Genomic DNA, 22,086 nt, shown 5'->3' on the forward strand with positions numbered 1-22,086 from the left:
AAATTTATTTTTTTAGACCATAGCACCACTGTTTGGTTGTTTCCAATTTCTAAAACCACAAATAGTAAAAGTGTACTCAGTCTACTGCAAACATAAATAGCAAATGCACGCTTCAGCACTTTTAAAAGGATATGGAAATTGGCAACAAAAATGCAGTTCATGTTGAAAATTTACGAGGGCCCTGCCATATTTCTTCAGAAATACAATCAGGTAAAAATTAGGAAGATCTCTACCAGCTGGGTGGCATTTTTGTGTGTTTTTTTTCTCTACTTCTTTTCCCCCCCAAAATGAAAGACTTTCATTATGCAACTTCTGGCACTTGATAAAATAGAGCAATGGTACCTTTGCTAAAACCACAGTTTCTTTGGTTATGTTTAGCATTACACAAACATCTTTCACCTTAGATATCCTCTTGCATTACTGTGTTTAATTTGAAATATTCTGAGGCACATTATTTTTTGCAAAATTATTCTTATTACATATTGGTTAATGAAAGTATAAATTATTTTATAGTTCCCTAATTTCACAGACACTTATCTAAAAAGATAATATATGCATTTTAAAATATTTCAAGTTTTACAGTAATATTTTCATTAAAAATTATACTAGTACAATAATTCAGTGTATTTTTGAATGGGATCTCTTTACTGAAAAAGAGGAGAGTTGAACATATACTGTATATATAGTGATGTAGTTTAAATACGGATAACAAGGAGGGAAAATTCCCAAACATGATTACACCACTTTTCTACATTTCAAAAATACAAGTCAATGGGAGTTCATCTTCAATGGGGCCATCTTCAAACATCCTTATGTGTTTGAGCCAGAATTAATACATAGGAAAAATCTCTATGCAATGTGAGAATATATTATACCCTCCATGGTCACCACTCAAATAGTGATAGCTAATAGTCCCTTTCATTAAAACAGATTTTTGCATTTCTATACTTAAATTTCTGACAGAGCAATACTATTATAAATTCCAATTTTCTAAACAATTATTTCTAAAAAAAATTACTGTAGGCCAAAATGTGTCATATCTGATTTACAACCAAGATTTTTTCTTTTAAAATTTGAATGTTTTCAGTGGAGGAGGAGGATACAATTGACAGTTTTAGATGTTTTGCTGCTGTCATATAAAACTCAAAAATGGCTTTGATTAAAAAAATAAAACTTGACAAGCAATTAGTCCATAATATAGTCTAATAACTTTAGAGGGGAAAATGATAACTGCCAGGATAGTATTTTTTTTGTAAAAGCAACAACTGTACAGTTACTCATTTTCACAAGTTTTACTATGCATACCAAACATCTTGGGTTAACATGCTGATTTTAAAAAATTGTTTCTTTTTGCATATGTGGAAACTGGACAGAGTGATTCTGAGAAGGTACAACACATTACTCTTGCACTGTATTTTTCTGTCTCTTGACTCAGAGATCAAGTCATGATCTGGGCATTGGTCACCTTACTTAATATCTGTATATGCATGCTGAGGTTTACTTGTGGAATGCACCATGTGACACTTTTAAACTGTTCATCTACGGTATATAAAAAAGTCAATTAAAAAAAACAAAAATAGGTATTTATCTGCTGTTCCCCCAACACACGCCCTTGCTTAAGTGTCTTTAAAAGCTAATGGAGATGTATTTAGAGAATGTCATATTAGGTAAAACTGCTATGAAAATTTAAGCATAAAATTAATGTTATAGTTGTTGTATAAGTAGACATGTTAGGAAAAGTGAAGTGAAAACTCTCGCATTCTTAATTAACGAAGGCTATAGTTTTATGGCTTTCCTTTAAATAATTTTGAAATGCATTAATACAGGATTATTAGTAATGCTGAATTTCCTTGCTGCTTGGTTTGCCTCACAACCTTAACACTATATGTAGATCGTTTTCATTTGACATTATGCTTTGTGATGGAAAACCTTTCCCAACTGCTCATTAGAAGCAAAATATTAGTTTAAAATTTAAACTGTTTGCTAAGTATAATTTTAAGTAGAAAAAATCTGGTTATAAATATAGAACTGAAGCTCTGTGATGTGGTTAACTGCACCTGCCACCCAACAGGATTTGCAGTACTATGGACAGACCTTAAAAAAAAAAAAAAAATTACTTGACATAAGCAAAAATACTAGAAATTTATTTAATGGCACCATTTTTCTTCCCTTTTTAAAAAAAGAAAATCCAATTCACTGATATTTACATGTATAAAATTTAAGTACACACTTTTGTATTAGTATAATAGTTAATATTAAATACACAATTTTTAGGTCAGTCATCCTCAGGACTAAAAACATCCAAAAAATGAAAGGAATTTCATATCAACCCTTTTTTTCCCTAAAGCTGAATTAGCGAACACCTTATTCAGACAATCAACGTGTCTCTCTCGTTCCTCAAAAACAAATACTAGAAACGGGGACCAAACCCCAGGGTCAGAAACAAGAAACTGCTACAATAGGATTTTTTTTGGTGCTCATCTTCCTGGTATATTTGTACATACGTTGACACATTCTCAGTCACTCCCATGAGGTATTATCCCCATTCTATAAATGGGCATGGAGGCTCAGAGTGATTAAGTGATTTCCCCAAGATCACAGAGCAGAGCTGGAAACAGAAATCAGATCTCCCAAGTCCCTGTTCCCTGCCTTAATCACAAACTGCTCAACAATAACACAAGATGGTACGGGCCTTGAAAGTTCAGGCAGACACAGAACCATAGAGCAGCTACATTACATGATATTAGGTGCAAAAATATCCATTGGATTACCGTTAGTAACATCATCAGGAAAAAGTAATCGTTTCAAGGCTGCTTTATCCCTCCTGGGGAAGTACAGATAAAGGTAGAGCTATTAGCAGCACAGATCCTGAATGAATCATAATGCTAGGGAAAATGGCAGAGACACAGAGCAACACAGAGAGATACGGTGACCAGATGTCCCATTGTATAGGGACAGTCCCAATTTTTGGGTCTTTTTCTTATATAGACTCCTATTACCCCCCGCCCCCCGTCCCGATTTGCTGTCTGGTCACCCTACAAAGAGGACAGGCAGCATAATGCCCTGGGAACAATGGGGTTGGAGGCGGTGTTCTCCAGAGGACCTTGGCTTGCACCGAGTCTCATGAACATGCTCTTAGCCCTTCTGCGCAGCTACACTCTCCAATGACAGCAAAAGGGGGCAGCAACTTCACAAGTGTGAACTTGTTGAGTTTTTGCGGCATTATTTTTGCTGTGGGTTTTCCACAGGAGGAGATGATTTAACCCAATGACTCTCCTCAATACATCCTGAATGTAAGAAACACTCTGGCAATTCTTTACTCATAACTGAATCATCAGATATGTATTTAATAATTAGTTATCTAAATTAAATGTGCATATTAGAAATTAATACTTATGTGATATATAATGAATAATCATCTCTCAGCAACTTTTTAAAAATAATAAATTACATATTATCCCATTTATCCGTCCATGGAATGTCAGAATCTGGAGATGCTGCAGCAAACCTAATAACATGAATTAGATTTATAGATAGGGTTGATGTGAAATTTTAAAGGACTGAATTATTTACATAATTTTTAAAGGTCAAATTCTGCTCCCAGTTATACTCATATATATCTACCATCTCCACTGGAGTTGCTCTGAATTTATACCTGTGTTATAGAGTGGAATTTCGTTCTAAATTTATAGAAATTCAAAATGACAGGACAATTAAATGATTGGGAGGACTTTATTTGAGATCAGGAAAACTATGATGACTCCTAACATTCAAATTATTTATTTTAATTATATATGCATTTGGTATTTTTTAAGAAAGGTACTATACTGAAGCTGCTTTAAATATATGGTAAATAAAGGTCTTATTTTCTAGAAAAAGACTGGAGTAGAAGGATGCACAATCTGATTTATCTGAGACTAGTCCAAGTGAGAGATCCTACTGATTTCACTTGGACTAATCCAAGTATATAAATTTAAGCACGAACTTGGGGTCAGGTCTACACTACAGACATATATTGGTATAACTATGTTGCTCAGTAGTGTGGATCAACCAAGTTATACCGACTTAACCCCCTGCCCCCCCCATGTACACAGTGCTATATCAAAGGGAGAGCTTCTCCAGTCGATATAGCTACCGTTTCTCAGGAAGGTGGATTAACTACACCAATGGGAGAAGCTTTCCCGTCAGCATAGCAGTGTCTTCTCTAAAATGCTACAGCTGCACCACTATACATGAAGACAAGCCCTAAATCTTTACAGGATCAGTGCCCAAATACTGCTAACTGTGTGTTCAGTTTTTTTCTGGGTGCACAACTTGAGACCCAAGGGTTTGATTTCAAGAAGTGCTGAGCACTCACAGCTGCACCCGAAATCAACAGAAGCTTTTTTTTAAAAAAAACATATATTAAGTGTAATACAATGTGACATACTCCCAAAAATCAGATCCTGGGTGTTTCAAATTGGGCACGCAAAATTAGTAGATACTTCTGACCAGACACTTTGTGCTTCAGGTCCCCATCTGTAAAATGAGGATACCACCACCACACCCCTAATTTCACAGGGGTGTTGTGAAAATTACATCATTAATACTTATTGAATATCAGGGATGGAACGGACCTCAGGAAGTCATCTAATCCAACCCCCAGACAGATTTTTGCCCCAAATCTCTACCTGGCCCCCTCAAGGATTGAATTTACAACCCTCGGTTTAGCAGGCCAATGCTCAAACCACTGAGCTATCCCTCCCCCCAGAAATAACTATAGTGGAGAGCACCACAGGAAGGCCCAGGAGGAAATTAATAATTCTGTCTTCAGAGCAGAATTTGAATGTGGAAAAAAAATAGTATTTGCTTAAGGAAATAAAGACTATCATAATGCACATGTGTAACCCCGTTACATATGCACAAGGGGGCCGAATTCAGTTCACACAAGGCAACCTTACTTCTGGAATTTCCTACCTTTTCCGTGCTTGACTTTGTGGTCTTTATAGTGTTCGTTTAAGGTGTGGTGTGGTTTTTTTTTGTTTGGTTTTTTTGTTGTTGTTGTTTTTTGCATGTAGTTTCCTAGTTTAAAAAAAATGAAAAAAACAAATTCCATTATGTGACATCATACTGAAACCCACATGATTCATCAAGAGGGTTGGAACCTTGAGATCCACCATAAAGACCTTTGCCAATAACATAGTAACTGACTGCAATAGTAAGTTGTCATCCTGTGTGTGGACCAGCATGAGGGAGAGGATGGGACACTCTGCCAGTCGGTTTCACAGATATTGCTGACAGCAAAGGAATAGTGAGACTTAGGAATGTTGGGTTCCATTCTATGTTCTAGAGGGAAGTGTATTCTAGTGGGCACAGACTCTTCTACCCACTTTCCCCAACCATGACTCCTTCTGCCCCACTTCCTCTAACTTGTCCTTATCCCCATATCCTGTCTCTTCCCCACCTCCATTTCTCACCTAGCCTGTCCCCATCTTCACTCCTTACGCTTCTCATCCGTATCCCAGTCTCCTTGCTCAGCTAGTCCTCACTTCTCCCCTCCTGACTCCTAGTCCCAAGTCGTTACCCCCACTGCCAGTGGGTTTCACAAATAGTTGCTGACAGAAGAGGGATGATGATACTCAGGAATCCTGGGTTCTATTCCAGGTTACAGAGGGGAGCATGTCTTAGTGGTAACAACCCTTTATGCCCCACCTCTAGCATGTACTCCTTTGCAGCCAGGTCTTATTTCCCCTCTCTGCCCCTGTTCCCCATTCCAGCAGCCTGATTGTCCCCTTTCCTCCCACTTTCTCCACACCAGGTCTCTGACACTTCTCTATGCTTCTCGGTCCTCTGCATTTCAGCCAAGCAGATTCCTCCTTCTCCTCCTTGTTGCCGGGGCACCAGGAACATGGAGAGCACAGAAGAGGCATATGTTAACAGCCATGTTCAAAGACTTAAATCTGGTTGGATTTTCATGGGGAGAGCAAAAAGGCAGAAGCTACATACTAGTGAGACTCTTGCTGTCAAATGTCAAGTATTTTTTTCCTAGCCCTGTTCTTAGAAATGGATGAACCATTTGGCGGAACTTTTCCAAAAAAATCAGCCTGAGACAGATACTCAGCATGGAAAATTTCTGTTCAAATGTTAAAGTTGGGCAAAGTTACAAATAACTGAAATAGCCATATAATGGGAAATGTTTGGCAACCTTATAATAGGCAGTTCTACTAACCTCTTGTATAATAATGATATTGCTATGCCATTTAAATTAAGAAAAAGATTTTAAGAAATTTTTATTTTGCTGAGGGTTATATTAGCTTGAGAGCAGTTACCTTATTCATGAATACCAAATATTGATTACAATTAAAAATTAAATATAAATATGTAAAATTACTTATTCTGATATTTCAATTAATTAGAAAAACTGCCTAACAGGGTAAGGCAAAAAACAGTATTTTGCTCATTTTGTCAAAATGCAATCTAACACATAGTTTCTTATCATACAGGGCAACCATGAAAACATGAGCACTGTATATTTATGTACTATCAAAATATAATAAAACTATCAAAAATTCTCTAATTTTAGCAGGCTAAATATGTTTGTTTTGGCTTTCCTGAGACTGCCTAGAAGTTATAAAGCATATTGTGCAATATACTGAGACATATAGATCAATTGCAATTAAGTGAAAGTCTGCATGAGACATATTTTGCTATAACATCCCTTAATTGAACTGTTTTGTTTATAAACTACATGAAGTTCATTTAATTGAATTTGTATTTATTTCCAAGAAGGAAAGGTGTAGATAAAGCATGCACAGTGTTTAATATGGTTTCACAAAATATAATTCTTTTTTTTTTTTTTTTTTGACTTTGTGGTTACATAAGACGAGCAGTCATAAATATTAGAGATCCATATCTTTAAATACCACTATATAGTCACATCTGTGGTTTACTCTCTTTAGATTGTATTTTTTTTTTTAAATCTAACTGTGAAACTTGTACCCCCTCATCCACTTGCCTTTGCCTATTTCTCCTATTTTAATCCCATAGCAAAATAATTTTTCTGTCTGTTATATACAAACATAATTAAGAAAAAACATTTCCAACGTGAAACTTTTGAATTAATATTTTCAAAGATCAGCTGAAAAATATGTTGTTTAAGACGAGAGCCTTATTTGTATGAGTTTGTGGCTTAACTAAGGAGTATTCTTCTGCAACAAGCAAGGGCCGAGTTTGTGTCTTAAATACCATAATCCAGTTTTCAACCCATGTAGACATCTGGAAGGCAACCAGTCAGTAAACTATATTATATTATATCCTTCTGACAGTCCAAAACCAATCTATAAGATTAATTACTTGTATCAAACACAAAAGAAAAATATGGAAGAAGGGTGGAGGGTCAGAAATATTTGCAATTTGCAAGACAGATTAAGAAAAGTAAACAGACTTCTATTTTTAAAAATATAACTAGCAGCTATTTTTTGGTTAAATACGAAGGTGGCATATGAGGAACAGACTGCTACATTTTTATGTGAGGCCATGAGCTAACTTCTTCTGGTTTACAAGCTGCTAGGAGTACGACCTTTAATTTGCTAGGAGACATGAAAACGGCACCTAGAAAAAATTATTTTTCAGTTTATTTGAAGACTTGCTCTCTGCACTTCTCTGACATTAGTTTGTGTGGTAGCTATTCATAAGAGCTTTTCTGATTCTGATATAGTGGCCCCTCTCATATAATAAACTTCACTGCTCTAGAAGCCAAGATGTGTAGATAATCATGGTTAAAGCAGTGATTTAGCCTTTTTAAACAAAAGTAACATCTTAGTAGAAATACCTGAGCTTGAAATAGAATTTAGATTAACGTTAAATGGCCCTGTTTTCAATCTCCTTATGTTTTAGCTCACCTTTCTCCCCTCACTCCCCCCTCCCCAATGAAACAACTGGACGTACCATACGGAAACTAGACTGAACATTTATCTAAACAGTTTGATTTGAATGCAGTTTAATTAAGAATCTTCTTGGTGAAAGAATTATCAGTGACTATACGACACTATAATTTTAGCACCAGTTTATGCTGAGAGACTCATCCTTTTAATATTACTGGACTAGTCAGTTTTCTGTAGGTAGAAAATTATTCTTTATCCCATATCATATGCAGTAACTTCTCTCTCACATTCTGGGATTGAGAAAGAAGGGATAAAGCAGTATATTGGGTTTCCATCTAAAATAGTTTTGCACTTCCACATGAAAGCTTTAACATATTCTACGAAATAAGAAATATCAAATGAGAAACTAATTTTTATTCAGCTTTAAACTGAATACATTTTAATTTAATTATTTAGTTCTAACCTAAATTTCTATATTAGAAGAAAGTTAATCATGTGACATTTTAACAAATGCTCATTATAAAAACTTTTAGAAATAAGGCATCTCTAGTTTAGGGTTATAGTTTCCCTTCAAAATTCACACATAGCTACCATTCATTTTAATCATGTGTATGCACTGATGGTAGCAATGCCCCTTTTTGTTTTGATTAAAACTGGATAGTGAAAGTATTGGTGTAACTTCATAGCTAAAAATTCTTTTAAGTATATTGCATGTGCTGTAGCAACTTCAGCAGTTAAGTTCAAAATGATTTCTAAAATATACACGTTTGGTTTTTCTAATAAAACAGAAGAAACATCTTTATAAACTTAACTACAACTGAAAAAATACTTTAAGTTGATGCATAAGAGAACATGTTTTTATTCCTTAGTCTTGTATTATGGGAAGGTTAAATACAGATTATCTCATTCAGTAACTCCCCACTTTACAGTAGTAGCAATTCATTCTAATTGCTTGGGTGGCAAACTCAGGAAAAAGTATTTTTCCTTTTCAGTGAATAATGTTTCATGTTAGGTTAAATGCAGGAAGTTACATGACCATTGGAATGTGATTGTCTGTAACTACAGTTAGTGCTTATTTATATGCATGCATTTTGCAAAATATTATAATGTTAGCAACTCAGCATTACATTTTGAAAATCATTTTACATATAGCTAGTTAAAACTGGAAATATTTGCAATATAATCAGTGTAATTTTAAACCATGAATAATAATTTTTCACAGAATTTTTATTACCCAGTATGGAGTGGATTATAGTAAATGTAATTCACACATGCTGTTTCTTATTCAGAGGGAAATACAGAATAGGATGTGGAGAATTTCTAGCCAAATCTTCATTCAGATCCAAGATCCATGGACGCCACTGTAATTGAGACACATTCACAACCAGATAGCTGTAGACTTCATTTTTGTTTAAAATAATACCTCTTCTACATCAGTTCCAACTAAAACATTGAAGTTCTTAAACTTTTAGCAAACTGCCTTGAGCTGAATTTCTAGCAGATTACAGTTTCTTGTTTTAATTTAGCAGCATTTTGTTCATAAAAGGACATTGCTCAAAGCTATTTTTCACATCTACAAAATATAAAGTGCTTGCTCCTTTCAAAGTTGTATAAAATTATGTATAACTAATTACACTGTACTTTCAGAATTTCACTCGTTTGTTCAACTCTCTAGCATTTGATAATGGAAAACGAATTGTACATCACATACATTAATATGCAGAGTTTACTATATAAGCCATCTGAGTTTATTATGGCACAGCCCTATGATTCCAATGATGCTTGTTCATAAATTACAGGATCTCAGATGTGTGAAATGGTGAATTAATAGTTTGAAAAACAGTTTTACTGATTTCAGATATAAAACAAGGTATGATTTAGTTCTAATAGGCTACATGTCCTGCATGTTTGGTTTATAAAGAATCATCATAAATACTCATTTAAAAAAATATAACAGGTTTATGGACCTGATTCTGTAATTATTTCACACAGAATCAGGGTCTGTATTATGACCTCATCATGAGAGGACATAAGCATCCATAACTCCAACTGAAATCACTTTAGTCGCTTGATTTGTGATCTTAAAAACCCTGCAGAAAGGCTCAGTCAGGACAATTGTTTTCCATGGCCTTTTGTCAGCTTTGAATGCGAAACTGCGATTTGAAGATGCTTAAAGCAGATTCATATTTTTGAAATCACAATCAATTTTCTCTAGCTTGCTGATCTCAAGGGAATTTGGGATTACATCTGTACGCATTAAGGTTTATACTGTTTCCATGTTTTGTTTATAAAATAGTGTACTATATCACTTTTGACATGACAGTTTTTTTTCATAAAATAAGTTTGAAGCAATATTTTGTCAGATACTAAAAGAAAGTTGTCCAGCACTGAATATCCAATTCTACCAGCTACAGAGTGCCTTCACAGTAACTGACTTCAAAAATGGGAGTTGAAAGTGATCGGCACCTCGCAAGATCAGGCCAACATGTATCATTCTATAGTAATATAGCCTAGTAATCAGACATAGAATAGTTGTGAATGATTGACACTACATATTTTTGAAGAAACAAAACTTATTAATTTTACTCATTCAGAAACGTACAAAAGTAAATAACTTTGGTCACATATAGCATATAAATGTTAATAATTAACATTTAAAAGTTTAGCAGAATTAATTTAGTAATAAATAGGGAAAGCGATATCTATCTTCATGAATAGGAGGCCTGATAACTCATGACTGGTGCAGAGTTTACAAGGTGTCTCCTTATGATAAAAGCCCTATAGAAGACTTAATGTAGATTGTTTCTTATGTATTATTTTCTCCCAAATATTTTGCTTTACTTTGTAAAATAAATAACTAAATAAATAAATAAGTATAGCATTTATGCTTTTAGAATATTTCTCTAACATTAAATATATTCAGCAGTAGCCATTACTATGCTCTGATCTTTGTAGCTATGATCCAAGCACATTAGAATTCAATTTACTAGTTCAACTACATAGGATACACACTGAGATGAGTGAAATGTAGGCGACTCACCATAAACCTTAGTAGGGAATTCCAAAGCAGTGAAGATGGAGTAAATTATGAACAAGTTAAACAAAAAACTACTACAACAAAAATGCAAAAAATATAGCCCAGAAGCTGTAGGCAACTGTGGTGTAATTTCTTCATGATATTTAAGAGACCCAGCCAAAATGAGCATGCTTCCATTACTGGAGCACAAATGGCGCTCTAAAATGCAGCATTACTGAAAAACGTGAGTTTAGAACATTTTCAATGAAGACAAAATATTTTCACAAAGTTTTAAGTTTCAGCTATCTCTCCTGATTTTTCTAAAGTATTACATATATTTACAAAAATGCTAAAACAACCAACGGTCATATTCACAGTTGAATACATTAAAAAAAAAAGTAGGCCTTCAATTATACTTGTATTAGAGTAAAAAACTGTTGCTAACAATAAAATTAAATAATTTTTCACTTTTCCCTTACTGAACTAATACCAAGACAGATTTGCAGTTGATATATGGCCAAAATTTACTACTGGTATACAGTTCTAATTCCTAAAATATCTTTGATATCTGTAGTTATTATGCTCCAATCCTGAAATATTTTAGGACAAAGTCTATATTAAACTCATTTTGAATAAAATATGCAAAACTAAATAGCATTTCTGAACAAAATATATGTATTCACACTTTGCTAAATGAATAGAAGCAAAGCATAAAACAGTCTTTTAAAAATAGAAATGTCTTCTTTCACACCTTTACAAGAGACAAGCTATAAATATTTACAGATATATTAAAATAGCTAAAATAAATATATTTAAAGTTATTTTCATCTTTGATCAGCAATGTTACAAGTCAGACTAAATGACAGTATCACATGACAAGCAACTTCAATATTGATTTGAAATAGCCATTTTCAAGGAACAGTTGAAATAACAAGTATGTACTACTAGAAATGGCAAAAAAAAGTGTCAATGGAAATTCAGTCACCACACACTCCTCATTTTCCAAAATCAATATACTAAAGAGAAGGTCCCACCTTAAATACTCACATTCAAAATTTATATTAACAGCAAAGAAATCTATCCATATTAAATTTCTGTATTTGTTAAATATGTTTTGCTTTCTTGGCACTGTGTTGCCCAGGCAGGAAAATTATACTGGTGATCACTCAGTATTTTAATTTATGATGCCACAGTTCAATTCATAGCAAATAAGATTCCACATATGCAGCACTAAATCAAAACCCGTACATGCTATGTTTAAAAAAATCCCAAGATCAGTACAAAAACAATTAAAAGAAAAAGAAACATTTGCACAAGAAACTAAAAAAATCATATGCAAAAAATGCACGGTATAAAAATTTATGCTGACAAATTATTAAGTAAGGCATCCTGAACTATGACACAGGATGCCCGTGCAGGGCTGAGTTAAAGAATAACATAACAACCTTTGAGAGGGGCCATTACATTACAGTTCATAAAATATTGTACTTAAACATTTGTTTATTCTGTATGTATTCTTCATAGACTCCTGTGCCATTTTTGCTCACTAAATGTTATCAGTCCTTGTCTATATTATCTGTTCTGCACTGATAATTTGATACTGTATTAAAGCCATACTGTAGGGCTCAATCCTAAAATACACTGAGTGCCTCCAACCCTTATTGACTTCAGCTTTATAAAAACTTGACAAAATACTTCTACTGAATTCAACAGGATTTGATAGTACACAACATCTCTTAGGCCACTAGTGCAGATTCTGTGAAATCACAAGCAATACCTGTGTCAACAGACTGCAGACTTGGGAGACTGGACGTTCTTGTTTTGCTGTCATAGCAGATAAGTACTGAGAATCACTATTAAGATAAAATGTTTTTGGACAGATTTTCTAGCTGTAAACTCTAATGCCTCCTATCGTCCCTAGTTTGAAAGTCCTCCTTTGGGAGATGGACTGGATGACTTTTTTTTTTATTATTGTATTGTAGTAACACTTGGGCCTCATTGCGCTAGGCACTGTACGGACATGTAAGAACAAAGAGACAATCCCTCCCACCCCCCAAAAAAAGTTTACAATTTAAATATATGAGAGGCAACAGTGGACAAAAAAATGGGGAACACTAGATAGCGGTGAGACTTTTACAGTTAATATAATAAGTAATGATTATCATACACCTGGTGCCTAGCCACTGTCAAGTGTTTTGTAGGTATCATAACAAATGTTCATTTTAGGTCTTTGCTATCTCAAGCTTCTGTGGTTCTTTATATTAGAAGTTTCTCTTTTTAAAATGTGAGTATCAATTGTCTGCCCTCCAAATCTCTGGAAATTAAATAATATTTAAAAATACTACACAATTGGTGATCAGTTTCAACAGTGGAAAACGCTCATCTTCACCTTAACTGTATTTTGATAATATAGTGGAGAAGAATGCTATAAAGAATAAACAATCTGGTACAATTAATTTATCCTAACTGCTCTCCATAAACCCGAATACAAGAGACAAGAAAATTAAAGATAAGAACAAATGTACTGTGCCACATGCAGCTTTTTCCATAATTTGCTATTTAATATATCCCATTTTCTAGTTTTTACAAACTCTGGCCAGGATAGAATCCTGATCAAACTGTACCTCACACTGGGAAGAAGGCTAACTACAAATGTAAAGGCCTCTCAAACCAGGATTTCAGCCAACTGTTTCATTTCTACATTTTAAGGCTTATCCTGGCTACTCTTCAATGCACAGTTTAAAGGGAATTTAACAAAAAATCTCTCTGGTGCACACAATACCAAATTCTATATTTTTCACTTCACCATTGTATACAATTAGGATTATATAGCACAGAAGAACCATGCTTTCACATGTTCCAAAACATATAGATGGCCATGATCCATCACATAGACCCATGTTTAATGGCCTGGCAGTCTCATGTCCCTCCAATGCTGGCACACCATATAAACTGCCAGATTGAAAATATTTCTCTCTCATTATCATACAGTTACTCAGTATTCTTGTCTTAGGTAAGAAAGTGAAAACATCAGCTCAACCTTAAACACATTTAGATTAATAGATTTTATGGACAGAAGGAACCATTACAATAATCTAGTCCAGGGGTAGGAAACCTGCGGCACGCGAGCTGATTTTCAGTGGCACACACTGCCCGGGTCCTGGCCACCGGTCTGGAGGGCTCTGCATTTTAATTTAATTTTAAATGAAGCTTCTTAAACATTTTAAAAACCTTATTTACTTTACATACAACAGTTTAGTTACATATTACAGACTTATAGAAAGAGACCTTCTAAAAACGTTAAAATGTATTACTGGCACGTGAAACCTTAAATTAGAGTGAATAAATAAGACTCGGCACAACACTTCTGAAAGGTTGCCGACCCCTGATCTAGTCTGACGACCTGCCCAACACAGGCCATAACATTTCCCTCAGTAATTCCTAGACTGAGCTTAAGAATTCCTGGCTGAATCTGTGTTCTAAAACCAAACTCCTAATTTTTCCCTCTAAGCCCTGATTTTGGCATCAGTTCTCCCCCTGTCTTGTAAACACCACTCTTATTCCCATTACTCAGATCTGTCTGTATGTCTCTCTCAGGAACTCCTAATGTGTTTATCACCATGAAATCTAAGGTCTATAGCCTTTGGCCCATTTTTGATTCCTCTTTCCCCATTACCTTCCAAAAGGAAATGGTAAGAAGCTGGACATCAGTTGCTTTTCCAAAATCCATCTGTTTTTCTCTATCCCTCCTGCCAAAACCCTGGACCATTTATCTCTCACTTTAACAACCATGGTGAGCACCTCAAAATAGGGGCCAGGCCTTACACTCTTCCGTAAATGCCATGCACACCAATGGTACAATACAAAAAGTACACTGAAATCATTGGTTCTCTGTGGCTTATCACAATAGAGAATGTAAGTGAGAACTGAGAACCCAGTTTTGACTGCAGTCACTGAACTGGCAAGCAGGGTTCTGCTTTTAATAAACAGAACAATAACAATGTCTTCAATTTTCACAACACTTGCGGATTAAATTTTTGCCTGCAAGAATCCCAGGGTCCACCCTCACTCATCTATATGGCATTCTTTCTTGATGGAAATTCATACACCAATTTTCAGTTCAATGTAAATTAAAATAGACCATTTATAAAATCACAACAAAATAAATTAAATTAAAAATAGAAATGCTATGAGTAGGGGCCTACCAAATTCATGGCCATGAAAAATGCATTACAGACCATGAAATCACATCTCCCCCATGAAATCTAACTGTTGCAGGGGGGGAGGAGGGGGAGGCAGGGCTGGGGATGCCCCAGCCAGGGGCTCTTACCATGCATCAGGCTCCAGCTGCTAGTCCCGGCGGGACTGGGAAGGGATAGGACTTCCTCTTTCCCTGCACAGCTGCTCTTGGGGTTGGAAGATCAGACCCACCTCCAGGTATCTCCCCCGGCTGCAGCAAGCTCCTTGGCTGCTGCCTTCAGAGGCCAGCTCTGAAGGTAGTGCAGAAGCAAGGGTAGTAATCCCCCATAGCCCCCACAACAGTTTTGTAACGTTCCGTGCCCCCCCCCAACAGTTCTGCAATACCCCACCCCGTAACCCCCTTTTGGGTCAGGATCCCCACGGTTACAACACCATGAAATTTCAGGTGTAAACACCTGAAACCATGAAATTGACTAATTTTAAAATCCTACGACTGTGAAATTGGCCATAATGGACCGTGAATTTGGTAGGGCCCTAGGTATAAGACAAGATGGCTCAGTGGAGTGGTGATGAGAAAGTGGGCCTTTCACCTTCTGGTTTCCATTTCAAATCAACCCTTGGTTGATAATGACTTAGGAGGTGAATATAATATCAGAACAATCCCCCAAACTGGCACCGACAAAGATAGTTTTTTGAGAAGCCAAATAATTATACTTTGTTCCTACGTAGGACTTTCATCCACAGATCTTATGGGCTTTTCAAATAAAGTATTATCACCATTTTACAGATGGGGAAACAGAGTCACAGTGCAAAAATGTGACTTGCACAAAGTCACACTCCAAGTCGGGGCAGTGCCAGGAACAGAAAGAAAAAGAGATCTCCTTACTTCTATCCAATGGATTACCCTGCTGCAAGTGCTGCTCCGCTTCACACACAGAAGCGGATCAGGGATGAGGCACATTAGCAAGGTAGCACTTGAAAAGCTTTCTCCACCACTGTTTCACTCTCCAGGGCTTTCAACCCAGTATCTTTTACCATTAGTAAATTTAAGACCTAAAATATACATAGGATAAAGACACTACCCTGAATTTATGACACTAGTGAGTGTCTGTACAATTTTTCATGGGACCTACATTTTGAAAACAGAAGGGAAAAAAATAGCTAAGCTACAGATTCTGCAGAAAAGAGAGAAATGGGCAAGATTCTGAAATATGGTGTTAGAAACAATAGTTATTCCAAAATATCTAACATTTATTTAAATTAACATAATTTGTTAAATCTTGCTGCCTACATAATAAAATCTAGCAAGGACTGTCAACAGCACACGGTCAGAGAACTTTATAAACCTGAAAAATGTCAATATAATGAGAGCAATTAACGGCAGGAAGAGATTTTAAACAATAAAGCTATGTATAAATGAGCAAGCATGGCTCACTGCTACAGTATCAAGCTATTCAATGACCACCCAAGTACAGAGAAATTGAAAAGCAAGTAATGTGCTTCCTACAACAATCTCAAAAAACTCTCTGACCACACACAGGCTGTGTGGCAAAGAGAGAAAATATTAAGGAAAATAGCCTAACAATTTAAAGAGCAGTATATAAATGTGAGTGTTTTGAAAAAGAACCATTTCCTGACCAATAGCATTCAGAAAGGTTTTATTTTAAAAGTTTCAGGCACAAAGGCTGGTAGAATGACAGTTACATGGAGAAAATCCACCTCTCTCTGTATTTTAAGAACAATTCACAAAAATAAATTAATTTTGATCATTAAAATCATTTACGTTCTCAATCCCAATAATCCACCTACACATGTATAAAATACTCCACATGTAAGCATTTGAACCAAATGTCATACAAATTAGAATAAACGTTTCCTGCAATTATTCTGTCATACCTGGAAAAATGCATTATTTTACAGTATTTTACAAAATGTATTTATTGAAACCAAAAGGAAGTTGGCTTTCCTCAAAGTAGCATCTAAAATATTATTTATTATTCACATTACTATAACACCTAGAGCCCTAATGAAAATAAAGGCCCCATTTTGCTAGGTACTATAGAATCAAGAGAAAAAAAACTCTATATTGTCCTTACCCTTGACAGTTCATAATCTAGGTTTAAGACAAGACATAATAGACACATACAAAGAAGCAACGAAGGGATGGGAGATAAGGTAACAAAGCATGTATTTTTTGAATAATGAGCAGTAGTGACAGCTCACAACCTGCCTAACCATTGCCAGCTAGCAGTGTTCTGTAGACATCACAGCAAAGATGAGTATTAAGAAGGGATATCAAAGAGTATAAGAATTCTACTTATAAATATCCTCTTCATTGCTTTTCTGCTGCTTTCTTCCACTCTTAACCCTGTTTTTTCTATTATAATGCATCCTTTTTCCTTGGAATATCAGTCTACTTCAACACATACTCTTGCTCTCCTCCTACTAGATTTCCTATATTGGTGTCCTCAAACAATCTTTCTACCTTCTGTTTTAGTTTTCTCTTCTCTGTGTTGGACAACCATCTCTTAATGGAAAGGACTTGGTATTATCCTTTGTTTCTAAATCATTTTTTACAGTTAGAGTGCTATGTATGTTTTTTTGATAATATCCATATAGAAAGAACTACGGTAATTGTTAATATGAAGAAGTATGTTGCATATATTTGACACCGATACACAAAATATAAAACTATCTGTACATACATTCACAATTTTTTTAGTATATATTATGTATTATATATATATATATATATATGTATGCTTTTATTACATTAAATCCACTATGGTGGCTCTTTCTTATTTAGACATTAAATACTTCCATAATGTCATAAATGTTCATGGGACTTTTCTATTACACATACACAGGTACGCACACACATGCAGAACAGTATTTATTTCCATAAGTACCATCTAGCTACATACACTTACTGTAATAACCTTGTATTAACTATACTAAACTATGGTTTGTGGAAACTTTTTTTAAACTTTGAAAAAGCACGTGCAAAGTAAAAGGATTTTAAAAAATTGATATTTCTAGTTTATAATATTTCCTCTATTATCCTGAAATGCATCATACTATTTGACAGCATACAGAAAAGAATGCCATTAACACCAGTAGTAAAATTCTACCACTGTCCCTTATACTCCATTTCCTGTGTTATGCTATAGTTCACAGAGGCCATGCAAAGATGCTCCCTTTCTTTCAAAGAGTACTGTATGTTCACAGGCACTCAAAGAGTTAGTCAAGTTGCAGTGAAATGGCCCTTAATTTATTGTAGGGAAAAATGCCATTAACACATAAATCAAACTTTGGAAATTTGACAATCAAGAAAAAAGTTCCCAAATTTTGCAGAAGTAGTTAAAATACTTAATGTGTAAGTACAGAACCCTGTGCGTACCCCAACCCCAATTTCCCTCCTAACAATATCTGACAAAAAGGAATGCTTCAGAATTCATCCCTCTGCTTATAATAATCTCTAACCCGTCTGAAGTAAAGTTTGTTTCATTGGCTACAGACAGCTGTCTCTCAAGACAAGTCAGCATTAGTTTTCACACAAACCTATTGCCATACACATTACCATACATACACATTTCCAGATGAAAATTTAAAAAAAACAAAAACAAAAACAAAACACAGCCCCTTTTCTGAGCAGATAAACAAGAATCATATGGGTTTTTTTTTTAAATTCTGAAGTAACAATATGGAAATATATTTTAAAGTAGTATAGAATTATGTTACGTAGCTCATTACTATTCCTACATTAGATCACTGAAATGTGATTCTTGCTTAAATTACGTATCTAATAAGAAAATTTCTCTTTCTGAATTGGCCAATGAAATTTTTCCTCTTATAAAATCTTCTCAATGTCACATACTTTTTCTATTACACAAAATTGCATGTTCAAGAAACCAACATTAACACAGAAATAATTTAAAAGAATGTTCCATGCCTTGAGGAGACATCTTTATGTTTAAGCAAAATCTCACATTTATTTCAAATTTATTGAAATTCATCACATACAGTATTTGATCAGAGACACTAATTTCCATTAATGATTGACCAGTGTTGTCAACTCTTAACATCTAAGGGGGGAAAAAAACCTATGATTTACTATTATCCACTTAAAATAAATTCCAGCTTTGAAACATGAAACAGCATCATGAAAATAAACATAGCAATCTTTATAATCTCAATTTAGAGAAAAGAGCACAACACTCAAAAGATCTTACAGGGTGGTTTCCATATATCCTGATGGAGATTATTTTCAGGTTAGTTAAAACTTTATTTAATGCCAAACTTACAAGGACAGGGAAAATGTAAATAATTAAAACTTAGCAACGGCTTTCAGAATAATGATCCGAGTGTGGAAATTCCAGATAAACCTGTAAATACCAGCATGCTGATATGTATAAAAAATAATGGTCTCTAACAGCCAATACCAAAAGAATGGAAAAATTTAATCAAGCAATGCTAAATACAGCATCCTGAGTTAACAAAACATATTTTACATAACTTTCACAAGAAAACATTCAAAATAATGAATTCAGATTTTTAAAAACTGTCAATTAAAAAAAGGCTTCAGTATTTTTTTTACTTGGCACATTTTTAAAAGTTCCATGTATAATAAATTCATGTTTCCCAATTATGTGTTTTAGTACATTTTATTTTCCTTATACCACAAATGTAAACAAGTATTTAAATATTAATGTTGAGCATACAAACCATTCACCTAAGAACTGCATCTCCAAAGAAGGGCATCTTTTTCTTTCTTATATATTATATTGATTATTTAACCTCCCTCTGAAATGCTGGCAGCCTTTATGAAAGATAATGATTAGATGGATAACTGAAGCACAGGAGTATGGAGAAGAGGGAGTGAAGATTTTCACTAAGAACACCAAGACAAACCTCAAGTATTACAAAAAGTGCCACAGGAACTTTAATACCTACACAGATCAGATAGGGCCTTGGTTTTCACAGAAGATTCCAAAATTCCTTAAGACTTTTGGGAAAAAGCTTGAAACTTAATACTGGAAAGACTGAAGGTCTGAGCTGACCTTACCAATATATAAATCAGTATTTCAAACCCATTACATCTAGACTTAGAAGGATTAGACTTTTAACTGATAAAAGTTGGTAACCATCTACTGCACCATACACACAGAAACCGAAAAAAATATGTTCATTGATAATAATCAAAGTTTACAGATAGGCAAAGTAAGAAAAATGCTGCTTGAGAATTTAAGAGTCAAAATCCACTGCGTTATACTTTTGAATTAGGCTAGTTACAAATGGACTAGCAAATGAATAGTATAATCAGATATGGTTTGTTTTTAGTGATATTTACTTTGGATATTTTGGAATGTGATGTTGACAATTCGTGTTTTAACAGTTTATAAAGCATTAACTTTCTGAATCTCAGCATCCACTGAATAACTTTCTGAGCCCATTCAATTTCCCACAACAGTAAAAATTTAAATTGATAAAAAATGCTTAAAAATCAACAAAGACATTATCAGTCAAATTATAAAAATATAAATTTGAATTCTGCCAACCCTAATTATATCTTATGTCACTGTGGTCCAAATCCTACAAGATGCTGAATACCTCCTGTAAACTGATGACAGCCCTCAGTTCCCTCTGCAGTCAAGGTGCTGAACACCTTCAGCTTTCCCTGCATGAGCAGGTCTAAGACATCGTTGTTTAGCTATCAAATAGTTTGGTGCCTTTTCATAGAAGTATTAAAAGGAAACTATTTCCATCTGTAGATTTAATATAAGGATTATTGCTTTATCCCTTTCACAGTTGTTTTCGGTGGTTATTTTTTCCAGCACCCAAAGTGTGCTAGGCACCTTAGAGCACAAGTAGGACGTCATGGTCTATTTTCATGAAAAGTCCAGAATCCAACTGCAGATATGATGCCACAAAGAGTTAATAGAACTGAAAGGAGGTGTGACGGTAAAAGGACAAATTACAGAAATATGATTATGGAGTTACTCAAATACTTGCATGCAGCATAGAGTAGCTAATAATAGCTAATAATATTTTTGGAAGAATAAATAGAATAATATATATTCTATTTCATTCATTTACATTTATACTACATCCCAAAACACTACATTAGACAATAATGCAATTAAAGTTTGTATCATAATGCATATGCACAAGATAGTTGAATTTAGGTTGCACATGTAACCTTAATTCTGGCATTTCTTAAATTTTGAGTGCTTGACTTTGTAACGTTAAAATTCTTTAGAGACAGTTTTTTTAAATGTCGTTTTCCACTTTTTAAAATAATGCAAAAAGAAATGGTTACTCACCCTGTGCAGTAACTGTAGTTCTTAGAAACGTGTCCCCCTACGGGTGCTTCATTCTAGGTGCGCTTGTGCTCCCTGCACCTTCAATTGGAGATTTTTTAGAGCAGTATCCATTTGACCTGTGCAAGTATGTTACTCAGTCTCGTGCCCTGTGCTGTTGTTGTATAGTACTGCATGGATGAACTGCATTCAGTTCCTTCTTGATCATGAAGCCCCAAAACAGACAACTCCAAAGCAGAAGGGAAGGAAGGTGGGTAGTGGAGGAACCATAAGGACCACAGTTCAAGGAGCTACAGTTACTGCACAGGGTGAGTAACCATTTCTTCTTCAAGTAGTGTCCCTATAGGTGCTTCACTCTAGGTTACTATTGAGCAATTCCCTCTGAGGAGGAGGGGGCTTTGGACTCTAGTCCAAAAGGGAAGACAGTACAGCAGAGCCAAATATGGTATCTGAAACAGAGTCATGAGTTATTGTATACTGCTCCGCAAATGTAAGCATAGAAGCCCAAGTTGCGGTTTTACATACTTCAAAAATGGAAATGTTTATGAGAAAGGCTGTAGAGGTGTAAATGGACCTCAGAGTGAGTATGTATGTTTGAAGGTGCTTGAATATTACAAGATTCACAACAAGAACTAATGCAGTTGCATATCTGCTTGAAAGTCTTTGCATACAGATTGCAGATCCTTTT

The 22,086-nt window shown here is 34.9% G+C and overlaps 1 protein-coding gene across 28 annotated transcripts in view; it reads right to left on the reverse strand.

Annotated features, from left to right (window-relative positions):
• Positions 1-22,086, reverse strand: part of SUPT3H (SPT3 homolog, SAGA and STAGA complex component) — a 445,969-nt gene that overhangs the window by 283,131 nt on the left and 140,752 nt on the right. For 7 of the 28 annotated variants that reach the window (XM_065587541.1, XM_065587536.1, XM_065587535.1 and 4 more), the window contains one exon: positions 4,957-5,061. The exons of the other annotated variants lie outside the window; for them this stretch is intronic. The gene's annotated coding sequence lies outside the window, so the exon portion shown is untranslated. The remainder of the gene's footprint in view (positions 1-4,956; positions 5,062-22,086) is intronic. 28 annotated transcript variants of the gene reach the window in all.

Source organism: Chrysemys picta, chromosome 3 (assembly GCF_011386835.1).
Source record: "Chrysemys picta bellii isolate R12L10 chromosome 3, ASM1138683v2, whole genome shotgun sequence".
NCBI classification, from domain to species: Eukaryota; Metazoa; Chordata; order Testudines; family Emydidae; genus Chrysemys; species Chrysemys picta.